This window comes from Lepisma saccharinum, chromosome 5 (assembly GCF_977018435.1).
Source record: "Lepisma saccharinum chromosome 5, izLepSacc3.1, whole genome shotgun sequence".
NCBI classification, from domain to species: Eukaryota; Metazoa; Arthropoda; class Insecta; order Zygentoma; family Lepismatidae; genus Lepisma; species Lepisma saccharinum.
This window is the reverse complement of record NC_139233.1, coordinates 34,803,125-34,815,840: the sequence shown is the minus strand read 5'-3', so window position 1 is coordinate 34,815,840 and position 12,716 is coordinate 34,803,125. Positions and strand designations below refer to the sequence as shown.

At 39.0% G+C, this 12,716-nt stretch overlaps 1 protein-coding gene across 3 annotated transcripts in view; it reads right to left on the bottom strand.

Annotated features, from left to right (window-relative positions):
• The window catches only part of LOC145988320 (uncharacterized), a 456,664-nt gene that overhangs the window by 89,968 nt on the left and 353,980 nt on the right, over positions 1–12,716 (bottom strand). The window lies entirely within an intron of this gene.

Below are 12,716 nucleotides of genomic sequence, written 5' to 3'. Positions count from 1 at the left end.
AAAAATAGCAGCATTGGGAACCACCATAGCTATGAGCACCAAACAAAAACTGGGGTGGGGGTTGTGAATATGTATATAATAAACCTACAATGAAGGCCAAGGGTGTTATGTATCAAATACCTTATGCAGGTCTCAAATCTCTTAAAACTATTGACAGTCTTTTAACCAAAAAGCAGCGGAAGAAAAAAAGCTCTTGTATTGCAAAGGGACATGGTATGAAATTGTTGCTTAGTACCCCCCAATTAAAAAAATTACAGCAATCAAGAAAAAAATTGCATACAGGGGGATTCATATTTACCATCCCTGCCATCTTAGCTGCTCTCGGGGCTGTTGGGAGCTTGGCTGGGGGATCAGCTGCCATAGCAAAAACAGTAATAGATGCCAAGAAAAATAGGGCAGAATTAGATGAGCAGAAGCGCCATAACCTGGCCATGGAGAAAAAAGGCAAAGGTGTTAAGAGAGCCATGAATAAGTTTAAAAAAAACAAGAGCCGCTTACAAACCAAGATATTGAAGCTTTAATCAAGCCACTGGGCATCAAACATTTTAGAGGTGTGTACATGTCTGATTCTTTACCGGAACAACCACTCAACAAAGAGTGTGGCATTGTTAATTTGGATGAGTACAAAAATCAGGGCACTCACTGGATCTGTTATCTTAAATATTTAAACAATGAGGCATTTGTGTTTGATTCATTTGGAGGTGTTCCACCTGAAAATTTAGTACAATATCTAAAATCAGCTAATCTTTATTACAATAATGCCCGTGTTCAAAACTTCAAAGATGTTAATTGCGGACATTTGTGTTTATCTGTTCTCAGATATATGTCTCAAATAAATAAACCATCAATTGAAAATTTTCAAAAAGCCTTGTGGTATCTGAAACATCATGGGGGTATTCCATCTCACCAGCCAAAATTCAATATTGAAACTCAAATTGCATGATGATATAGTGTATCCCAAAACAATAGCTCTCAGAGCATTTTACGGCATGTACTTGATACCTAATATTACACACCACAACAACAAAATTGCAGTAGGGGATCAAAAAATTGTCATCACTCCAGGGCAGTATAATCTGTCAACTCTAAATGCTCAATTACCCAGAGGTATAGTATTAACTCAAAATTCTGTCACTCACAGAGTAGAGATTGTATCTGCTACAGAAACAGTGCATCTGGGTACTATAGGAGAGCTGTTAGGATTTGAGAACAACACAAAACTTGAACCGGCCATCAAACACACTGCTATGAATATACCCAAATTCTTAGCCATAGAGACTCTGAATATTCACTGTAATGTGGCCGAGGGTATGATCACCAAATCAAATGGCATAGGCACTCACAAACAAACTGGCATCATTGCAACATTCAAACCTAATTCCGAATTCATGGAGCCCATCATCTACAATCCATCCCCAACATTATATTTTCCTGTGTGCCATAATAGAATAGATTACATTGAGTTGATGGTCACTAATGAAAAAGAAGAATTAGTTGATTTTGCTGGAGCCACAACAACTGCAATCATAGAGATTAACATTTAAATAAAAATACATACAATGGAAAATATTGAGAGTTATGAGCTACAATCATTCCCTCCAAACAGGAGGACATTTGCAAATTTAAATCAACCCAACACAGAGATTGAGGTTGATCTTGATGTAGGGGATGGCTTTATACACCCCCACAGAGCAGATCTATACATCAAATTTGATGTTGTAAAGCTGGATGGAACAGATTATCCGGCAAATACAAATATAAGACTGGTAGATAATTTTGTGCCGCATCTGTTCTCTGAAATTGAGATCAGAAAGCATGGCGTTGTTATAAACAGAATAGATTATCCCGGCATTACCTCTACAGCTTTGGCCACTCTAAAATTATCCAAGACCGAGGCTCCATACTACAAAATAGGTGGATTTGAGGCTGGTGATAAGATATTAACCAAGAGCCACACAGTGCTGTTCCCCATGCGCCTGTTGCCAGGATTCTTCTCAGATTACAAAGAAATTATGTGGAAGGGGGGGTTAAGAATTACATTTAGAAGAGCTGCAAATGATAATAATGCTTTGATGAGGTACAGTACATTAAACCCTACAGGGGAAGCTCTGCCTAATACCCTACCTGATGAGGGCAAATGCATTATTCAGACTATGGAGCTAAGAATCCCTGTTGTTGAATATGAGGCCAGTTATGCTCTTAAATACAAAGCTGATATAATAAAAAATCCACAGATTCCTCTGCAATTTTATACATATCAATGCGTACAGAAGCCCGCATCTGGTACATATTATGAATTTGATGCTACAAATTCATTCTCCAGCATACAATACGACATGCCTGATTTTGTAGTGGTACTGTTTCAGACTGGAAGACACAGCAATCAGGAAAAAAATTCAAGTAAATTTGATAACTGCAACATCAAGAACATATATCTTAAAAATGGCAGAAATGAGGTATTCCCTAGAGAAAATTACAATTTAGACATGTCCAAGGATGATTTCCTCAAATTATATGAGGCTTTTTCGGCTTTCAAGCGTGTCACTACTGGCAGTACTGATATGTATTACACACCAGATGAATTCAAAACACAGAGACCCATGTTTGTCATCAACACTTCAAAAAGAAAACAGGTTGTGGTTAATGACAGGACAAACATTAAAATTATCTGTGAATTTCACGAGGCATTACCTGATGACACCATTTGTAGTGTTATTCTCATAGGTGAAAAATCATATGTTTATGATGTAAGAAATGAGAGAGTCACGGAGCAATTCTAGAAGATATTTGTTCTATTATCCTGTTGTACAACATACAAACCTCAACTGTATTATCAGCTAGCAGTGAATATCTTATGTGTGGGCAGTTGTATATATTTCAATCTATCAGGACTCGAACCCAAAGCCCCTTGTTTACAAGACAACAATATTAACATTTTGCCATCAGGAGAGGCTTTACATTTTATCAGGACTCAAACCCGAGCCTTTTGCTTACAAAGCAACAATATTAACATTTTGCCATCAGGAGAGGCTTCACATTTTATCAGGACTCAAACCCAGAGGCCTCCTGATTGCAGGGCAATAAAAACCATGCACCACACTCCACTGGGCCTCAGAACCCAGTAACTATAAGCTTTATATTAATATACATGGCAGAATCAATCTGAGCTACACTAAAATTCAATTCCTGGGATTTTGACAGAAAAACACACTATAAGCAATAAGATCATATGGCATAATTTTAAGTATAAGCAAATCTGTCTGAGAGGCTTTCACCCTTTCTACACTAGAATTCAAAATTCTTAAAATTAAGAGCATATCACACTGGAAGAATTGGGGTATAGGCCCCTCTTGGCTTTGTCTTAAGCACGGGTAAATCTATCTGTTGAGCCCTCGCCTTTTCTACACTAGAAATTCAGAATTTCTTAAAAATCAGAGCATATCACACCTGAAAAATTGGGGTATAGGCCTCTCTTGGCTTTGTTTTAAGTATAAGCAAATCTGATTGTTCAATCAAATAGCCTCGCCTTTTCTACACTTAAAAGTTGCGCTGTCCGTAGTATCAATTATACTACTTGAAACGACCAGTCATTGATGATCTTAAGTTAAGAGATTATCTTGTAAAAAGATTTAAGGGATGGAAATCAGAGAACCGGGGAATTTATGAAAAACACAAACAAACAGAACAGCCTGTAATTGATGCTATTAATAATTTAGGTAAGAATATCAAAACTGTTACAGAGCAAAATCAAGATTTGATTACGGAGCTTGTACCTGTAGCTGCAAGAAACATATTAAATTATCCATTCACCCCACTTTCCAGTATTCATACACCTAGTCCTGTTGCTCCTAGAAGAATTGAAGCTACACAGGATCCTATTGAATTGGGTCTTCTTGCTCAAAAATATTTAACCACACCTAAAGACAACAAAGATGAGGTTTTTGGCTTATATGCCGACACAGAGCTTGACGGTAGCATCATTCATAGAATTGGCAATTTCAGAGTAACATTTATGGGAGATGATATAATTGTATATTCAGAATCTCGTCTCGGAGAAAAAGGTGCTTTTGTTAAATATCCCGGAACACCTGGATTGTGGGAACTGATGACTAGGAAAAGGCCTGGCAGCTATACAGATCAAGATTATGAACACTACAAAGAAATATTAATAAAATCAGATGCTCTATACCAGAACAATGATCCCACACAAAAAAGAGTCAAGTCTAGCAGTGGGGCAAAATACAATAATTTAATCAAGCCCATATGGTCACAGATCAAGACTGGCAGTGGAATCAAACAATACAACACCCTTCCCAAAGAATTTGTGTGGGTTGATGATGTCAGGAAACTTGTAGATAGGTTGCTGGTGATAGCTGGGGAGGAAAATGCTGGGAACCACAATTTTTACAATGAAAAGGTTGGAATTATGGACATGATAAGCACAAAATTGTCTAATTTTATAGTGAATGACCCTAAGGGGATTGGATATCTCATAAAAATTATTAATACTCTACCACCTAAATTTTGGAATATTTCTGAGGGTCGGGGCCTGGTGAATGACATTATAAACAAGTTGCCATTTGAACTACACATTCCAGGCTATCAGTATTGTGGTCCAGGCACAAAATTGGATCATAGATTAAACAGAGGGGATCCTGGTGTAAATCCCCTAGATGCTGCTTGCAGAGACCATGACATAGCATACAATACATATACCGATCTTGACAAGAGACATGTTGCAGACAAGAAATTAGAAGAGGCTGCATTTGGCAGATTTGTAAGCAAAGATGCATCTTTGAGTGAGAGAATATCAGCATTGGGAACCACCATAGCTATGAGCACCAAACAAAAACTGGGGTGGGGGTTGTGAACATGTATATAATAAACCTACAATGAAGGCCAAGGGTGTTATGTATCAAATACCTTATGCAGGTCTCAAATCTCTTAAAACTATTGATAGTCTTTTAACCAAAAAGCAGCGCAAGAAAAAAAGCTCTTGTCTTGCAAAGGGACATGGTATGAAATTGTTGCTTAGTACCCCCCAATTAAAAAAATTACAGCAATCAAGAAAAAAATCACATACAGGGGGATTTATATTTACCATCCCTGCCATCTTAGCTGCTCTCGGGGCTGTGGGGAGCTTGGCTGGGGGATCAGCTGCCATAGCAAAAACAGTAATAGATGCCAAGAAAAATAGGGCAGAATTAGATGAGCAGAAGCGCCATAACCTGGCCATGGAGAAAAAAGGCAAAGGTGTTAAGAGAGCCATGAATAAGTTTAAAAAAAACAAGAGCCGCTTACAAACCAAGATATTGAAGCTTTAATCAAGCCACTGGGCATCAAAAATTTTAGAGGTGTGTACATGTCTGATTCTTTGCCAGAACAACCACTCAACAAAGAGTGTGGCATTGTTAATTTGGATAAGTACAAAAATCAGGGCACTCACTGGATCTGTTATCTTAAATATTTAAAAAATGAGGCATTTGTGTTTGATTCATTTGGAGGTGTTCCACCTGAAAATTTAATAAAATATCTAAAATCACCTAATCTTTATTACAATAATGTCCGTGTTCAAAACTTCAAAGATGTTAATTGCGGACATTTGTGTTTATCTGTTCTCAGATATATGTCTCAAATAAATAAACCATCAATTGAAAATTTTCAAAAGGCCTTGTGGTATTTAAAACATCATGGGGGTATTCCATCTCACCAGCCAAAATTCAATATTGAAACTCAAATTACATGATGACATAGTGTATCCCAAAACAATAGCTATCAGAGCATTTTACGGCATGTACCTGATCCCAAATATTACGCACCACAACAACAAAATTGCAGTTGGGGATCAAAAAATTGTCATCACTCCAGGGCAATATAATCTGTCCACTCTAAATGCACAATTACCCAGAGGTGTAGTGTTAAGTCAAAATTCTGTCACTCACAGAGTAGAGATTGTATCTGCTACAGAAACAGTGCATCTGGGTACTATAGGAGAGCTGTTAGGCTTTGAGAACAACACAAAACTTGAACCGGCCATCAAACACACTGCTATGAATATACCTAAATTCTTAGCCATAGAGACTCTGAACATTCACTGTAATGTGGCCGAGGGTATGATCACCAAATCAAATGGCATAGGCACTCACAAACAAACTGGCATCATTGCAACATTCAAACCTAATTCCGAATTCATGGAGCCTATCATCTACAATCCATCCCCAACATTATATTTTCCTGTGTGCCATAATAGAATAGATTACATTGAGTTGATGGTCACTAATGAAAAAGAAGAATTAGTTGATTTTGCTGGAGCCACAACAACTGCTATCATAGAGATTAACATTTAAATAAAAATACATACAATGGAAAATATTGAGAGTTATGAGCTACAATCATTTCCTCCAAACAGGAGGACATTTGCAAATTTAAATCAACCCAACACAGAAATCGAGGTTGATCTTGATGTAGGGGACGGCTTTATACACCCCCACAGAGCAGATCTATACATCAAATTTGATGTTGTAAAGCTGGATGGAACAGATTACCCTGCAAATTCAAATATAAGACTTGTAGATAATTTTGTGCCCCATCTGTTCTCTGAAATTGAGATCAGAAAGCATGGTGTTGTTATAAACAGAATAGATTATCCCGGCATTACCTCCACGGCTTTGGCCACATTAAAATTATCCAAAACCGAGGCTTCTTACTACAAAATAGGTGGATTTGAAGCTGGTGATAAGATATTATCTAAAAATCATACAGTGCTGTTCCCCATGCGCCTGTTGCCAGGATTCTTCTCGGATTACAAAGAAATTATGTGGAAGGGCGGGTTAAGAATTACATTTAGAAGAGCTGCAAATGATAATAATGCTTTGATGAGGTACAGCACATTAAACTCTACAGGAGAAGCTCTGCCTAATACCCTACCAGATGCAGGCAAATGCATTATTCAGACTATGGAGCTAAGAATCCCTGTTGTTGAATATGAGGCCAGTTATGCTCTTAAATACAAAGCTGATATAGTAAAAAATCCACAGATTCCTCTTCAATTTTATACATATCAATGTGTACAGAAGCCCGCATCTGGCACATATTATGAGTTTGATGCTACAAATTCATTCTCCAGTATTCAATATGACATGCCTGATTTTGTGGTGGTATTGTTTCAGACTGGAAGACACAATAATCAGGAAAAAAATTCAAGTAGATTTGATAACTGCAACATCAAGAACATATATCTTAAAAATGGTAGAAATGAAGTCTTTCCTAGAGAAAATTATAATTTAGACATTTCCAAGGATGATTTTCTTAAATTATATGAAGCTTTTTCTTCCTTCAAGCGCGTCACTACTGGCAATACTGACCTGTACTACACACCAGATGAATTCAAGGAACGGAGACCCATGTTTGTCATCAACACTTCAAAAAGAAAACAAGTTGTGGTTAATGACAGAACAAACATTAAAATTATCTGTGAATTCCACGAGGCAGTACCTGAAGACACCATATGCAGTGTCATTCTCATAGGTGAAAAATCATATATTTATGATGTGAGAAATGAGAGAGTCACAGAGCAGTTCTAGAAGAACTACATTGTTTTAATATTAGATAAACAAATTGAAGCTGGTGCCCAATTGAACTTAAACCAGAAGTAAATATGTATGTGTGTGTGTGTGTGTATGTGTGTGTGTGTGTGTGTGTGTGTGTGTGTGTGTGTGTGTGTGTATGTAGGTGTATGCATGTGTATGTGTGTGGATAGCCTAGTTTTAAGTATGGCCACAAGAGGGGCATATTTTTAACAAATTTATGGATAACAATCTCACAGAAGTAGCTTTTATAAGTGTAGCCTCATCAATCTGAGGGGGTCATACTTTCTCATGGAATCCATGAGGGCTTTTTCACAAAAATCTTGGATTATACGGGGGTTTCACACTTGAGCAAAAAGCTCATATGCTCATGTTAAGATAGTTTTAAGTATAGCAAATCTGCTTGAGGGGGCGTTCATACTTTCTTGAGTTTATCCCACCACAAATACAACTACTGACAGGAATGGCGAAAAATGGGTGCAATGCTCAACTTGTAAAAAGTGGTGCCACTAGGACTGTGCTGGAGGACAGAAGCCACGTATTCACTTCACCTGTTCAGTTTCCTTAAGTGCCTAGATAAACGTTTGCGGTTTTTTTTTCAGTCCAACGACCATTATGGTCGCAGGGGACGATATTAGGCAACCCATTCCTTATATAAGAAATATATACTGAATCGTGTTGTTTTCCATTTTTGCACTTAGCTTTTTCAACTGAAATTTTTGTTTTTTTTTTAAAAAAAGGGACGATATTCGAGCACTTTCCCTTACTGTCTTTCCACGATTATTTGTCTAGAGTATTTGACGTCAGTCCCTTTAATTTACAATAAGAATTTCTGCCGTTATTGAAAGATCATTCTTTTCGAAGATAGGCCAACTGTATATAAAGTGCACTTCTGAATTCGTAGAGCTCAGGAGACATTGAAAGTCTGGTTGAACGGAAAGTGCATTATAATCCGGATCACGCGTTCTGCAGCTCTTTGGCCCGCTCAGTAGATTACGCCCCTAAGCAGCTGCACTCGGTTGCGCAGTCATGCGCACAGTTTAGCCACTGCGAGGGAACGTCTCCCCTGAGGAGGACGCTCGCTGCTGTTATCTTAATGTGAGTTTCCGAAACAAGCTATGGACAATATTTTACGCCCCGGGCTTTGGTTCTTATTAAATTTGCCCCATTCCTTTTCCCACTTGGATTAAATTGGAGATTTTGTACTGAATTCGTGTGTGTACGAATTGATTAGGTTGAAAAGCGCTGTTAAATTACAAAGATATGCAGATACATACTATATTATCTATTTCCACTTTTCGTCTTGATTCTGTACATCTTGGGTTTTGAATTAAATTGAATTTTTAAGTCCACCTTATTCACAGATAGGCTAATCGGGACTGGATCCCACTTTAAATTGTAAGTCCAGTCCCGATTAGCCTTTCCTTGCTCAAGACCAAGCAAATCAATTGAGATGAGTGTACATGGCGAATATATCAACATTCATTCTCGCTTATTTCAGCTCCTCGACAAGTAAGGGGACAGGGGCATCGGACCGAAAGATATTTAGTTAACTCTATGTGATCAGAAGTATCCGGACACCCATCTGAAAATGAAGTACAAGTTTGGGTCGCCCTCTATCTGGAACACTGGCAGTCAATAAGGTGTTGACCCACCCTTAGCCTTGATGACAGCCTTCACTCTCGCAGGCATACTTTCAATCAGGTGGCGGAAGGTTTTCTGGGGAATGGCATTCCATTCCTCGCAGAGTGCCGAAATGAGAAGAGGTATCGATGTGGGTCGGTGTGGTCTAGCACGAAGTCGGCGTTCCAAAACATCCCAGAGAATTTCTATGGGATTCAAATCAGGACTCTGCGCTGACCAGTCCATTTGGGACGGTATTGTTGTCAAACCACTCCCCCACAAGCCCTGCAGTACGGACGGGTGCTCGGTCGTTTTGAAAGATACAATCGTAGCGTACCTCTCATTTTTTAGTTACGCTTAGACTTGTAGAAGGAAGGAAATACTAAAGAATGCGTTAACTTTAGCATAATGCATTTCCAGCTATACCAGAGGTAAAGTGGAGTGAGAAGGGGGGGGGGGAAGTAGGAGGAGCCTGGGTTTAGAGCAATGCTTGAACAGGACAGTTGATTGGGAGTTTGAAAGACAGTCGGAGTTTAGTTTGAAAAGGGAGTTGGTTTGGATTTACGAAGACAGTCGGTTTGGATTTGGAAAAGTGAACAGTGGTCTGAAAGTTGTCCGGGGGAGAAGTACCGAGAGAAGTTAGGACAGTCGAGGTAAAGTTTGAGAGACAAATACGGATGTGTGAGTGAAAGTCAACTTTGGAACATATTGATCATCTCTTCGAGAACGAGACAGGTGATAAGCTAAACATCTCGATGCAGTCTTAAGGTCATTTTAACCTGAAAATGTGTGAGTTGCCATTCATTTAAAAGGTTGTGTAGGTTAAGTATTATCTAGGTACTTCCGCAGATGAAGAATGTAGGATAAGCGAGTGCTTATGAGCTAACATAACCCCTATGGTAAGATCCTGACCATTTAAGGTTATTTACGACCTGTAGAGGTCAACCTTTTAAGGTTCTTTATGCAATGGTCATCCCAGAACTGGTCTTCGACGGTAGGCAGCATGAAAGCGGTTAAAATGTCAACGTAAGCTTGTGCGGTGACATTGCCACGTAAAGCAACATAACCACACTTTAACCCCGCGAGTGTCGCTTCCCAGCGGCCAATTCCGGAACTTCTTGCAGACAGTAATTCATAGCGAAGAAGGTTTTCTGCCCGAGTTCAATATCTGCTTATAACACGTTTATTGAAGGAGTTATACCACTTTTGGCAGCAACTTGGTAGCATATTTTAAGAGTGCAGGGTTCGTAACTCATACTTTGCCATGGAGGTCATAGCGTCCGTTCATGGAAACGACTGACAGATGGAAACCCCTTGCTATTTACTGTTTCGGAACACAAAACGTAATGCCATCAATAACCCGGCTGACGTTTCCCTCGTTAGGGTGTATATGAATCTGGTTGATCGCTTACCGCTTAAAAACAAGGGCGGCCGGGGAATCAAAAAGTGTAACAAGCCTCTAATCGGATCATGGCGTTGACCCTTGCGGTTCACCACTGCGCAGTTGTTTAGTCTCTAACCATTTGTTACAGGTGCTTAATGCAATTAGCACCTGTCAAGGGACAAAGCCGCATGTCAACGTTGAGTCGCATTATGTGGCGATGACAGGCATTATACTGTGACATCATGTGGCTCCGGAATAGTCTGTGACCATGGGTATGAACGGTAATGCCTCAACGCGGAGGCTCCGGAACTTGGGGATCGAACGGTTGATGGCTATAACAATTCTTCAGGAGTGGTAAGCAGGATTGTGCTGGTAAACCTGATGGTAAGGGACATCTGGGAAGCAAGCACGAAGTTCGAATAATATTTGGATCGATCTGAAGGAAATCGGCTTGTGGTCTATGCATGCTACACTCACGCGCTGCTTGTTAATGTCATCATTATCATGTAAGCCTTAATAAGCCCTTGTGAGCAGGATAGGCCACTCCTTGTTAGCCGGTAGATTATGGGACACTGTAAATCTGAGGGCCTCGCTGTAAAAGATAGGCTACATTAGAGACAGGCTAGATAAAGCACAGACCATGAAATTCGACGCAAGATTTTGTCGTTGAAACACGAGCTGAGCAAATATCTAGCACAACTGTGTTTTTTTCACATTTTCAAACTTTGAATCCACTGATTGATTGATTTAATGTATTTTACTTCGCTTTTCTGCCACTTTTGGCTAATCGCAAAGATGAGAATGAATGGTGATAAAATGAGATGAATGAAGCGACAATCACAGACATATGTGGACGACTAAACACGGAGGATTATACTGTCGTGAGTACAGACGACAGAGCCTCGCTAGCCTTTAAAATGCAGTCCAGTGTGTACTGTGTGGAAGAGAAATCGATACTTGGGTGTCTTCGGAAAGAATCGCCCCTTACACCCCTTCTTAATCTACTGAACTACGTAACTACTATTTAGATATGACTTTAACACATCTCATTCAAGAAAAATATTTGAATGTTAGGTAAAAATTTTAATCAATTAGTTTAATTCATGTAATTTGGCAAAATACTCTTTCATGGAAACATTAAATTTTGGCTCACGTGGCACAATGTGAAAACATTACGTTTCTATCCTCGTGTATGCATTTCACGTTCTACTTTTCTAGCTAAAAAAATTGCCGATCTCTCTGGCGGAGTGGTTAACACAACGCCCTCCGCGGCCAGGGGTCCCAGGATCCCATCCAGGCCTGGGCATGGATGCTCTTTATGAGTGTCCCTTCATCAATTTAATGATACCATCACTCATCCTTATCTTCGCGATTAGCCAAAAGGGACACAAAAGCGAAGTTAAGTAAACCAAAGCAATCAATTTTGGGAGTAAATCATTTATTACTTGAGCAATTCTACTATAATTCTAATTACCTGAAATTTATACCTTTTAACTACAATGCTTTTTCTTTGCGGAACCAAAAAAGAGCACAACTAGTGCAAAACTTATATGAAATAAATAGTTGTGTATCAAAGTATCGGGTTGAACTTCAAGCACTCTGCTCGATTGGATGCAAAATTACTTCTTATAGTTATGATCTCAAGGGAAAAAACGGAAAGGTATAACTGAGAAGTGGTATGTTAAAGGAAGGTAATGCTTAAGCTCATCATTATGAAACATGAATTTTTCATGCCTATTTCGCCAAAAGCTACAAAAAAAGGAAGAAGGGGGAGCTAGAAAGGAGTTCGGAGAGACAAAGTTAAATTAACTCCTTGTACTCACTTTTATGCAGAAGTTTCCCTTCTGCTCTAGGCAAAGCAAGTCTCTTAATAAGGCAAATAAAAGCAATTTCCAAGCGTCGACCTTGTAAAGGGTTAGAGGAGGTTGCCACGCATGATTTTCAATGCAACAGAATTACGACATCGAACTCAGTGATTAAGGAATCACGATTGGATTCCCAACTAGAACACTGTGTTTGTAAGGCTACCACATCCACATGCAATCGAAACTTTTGTTTGAAACTCATCACATAGTTTAGTATAAAGTAACCCTCCGACTTACGTAATACGCTACTTACGTAAA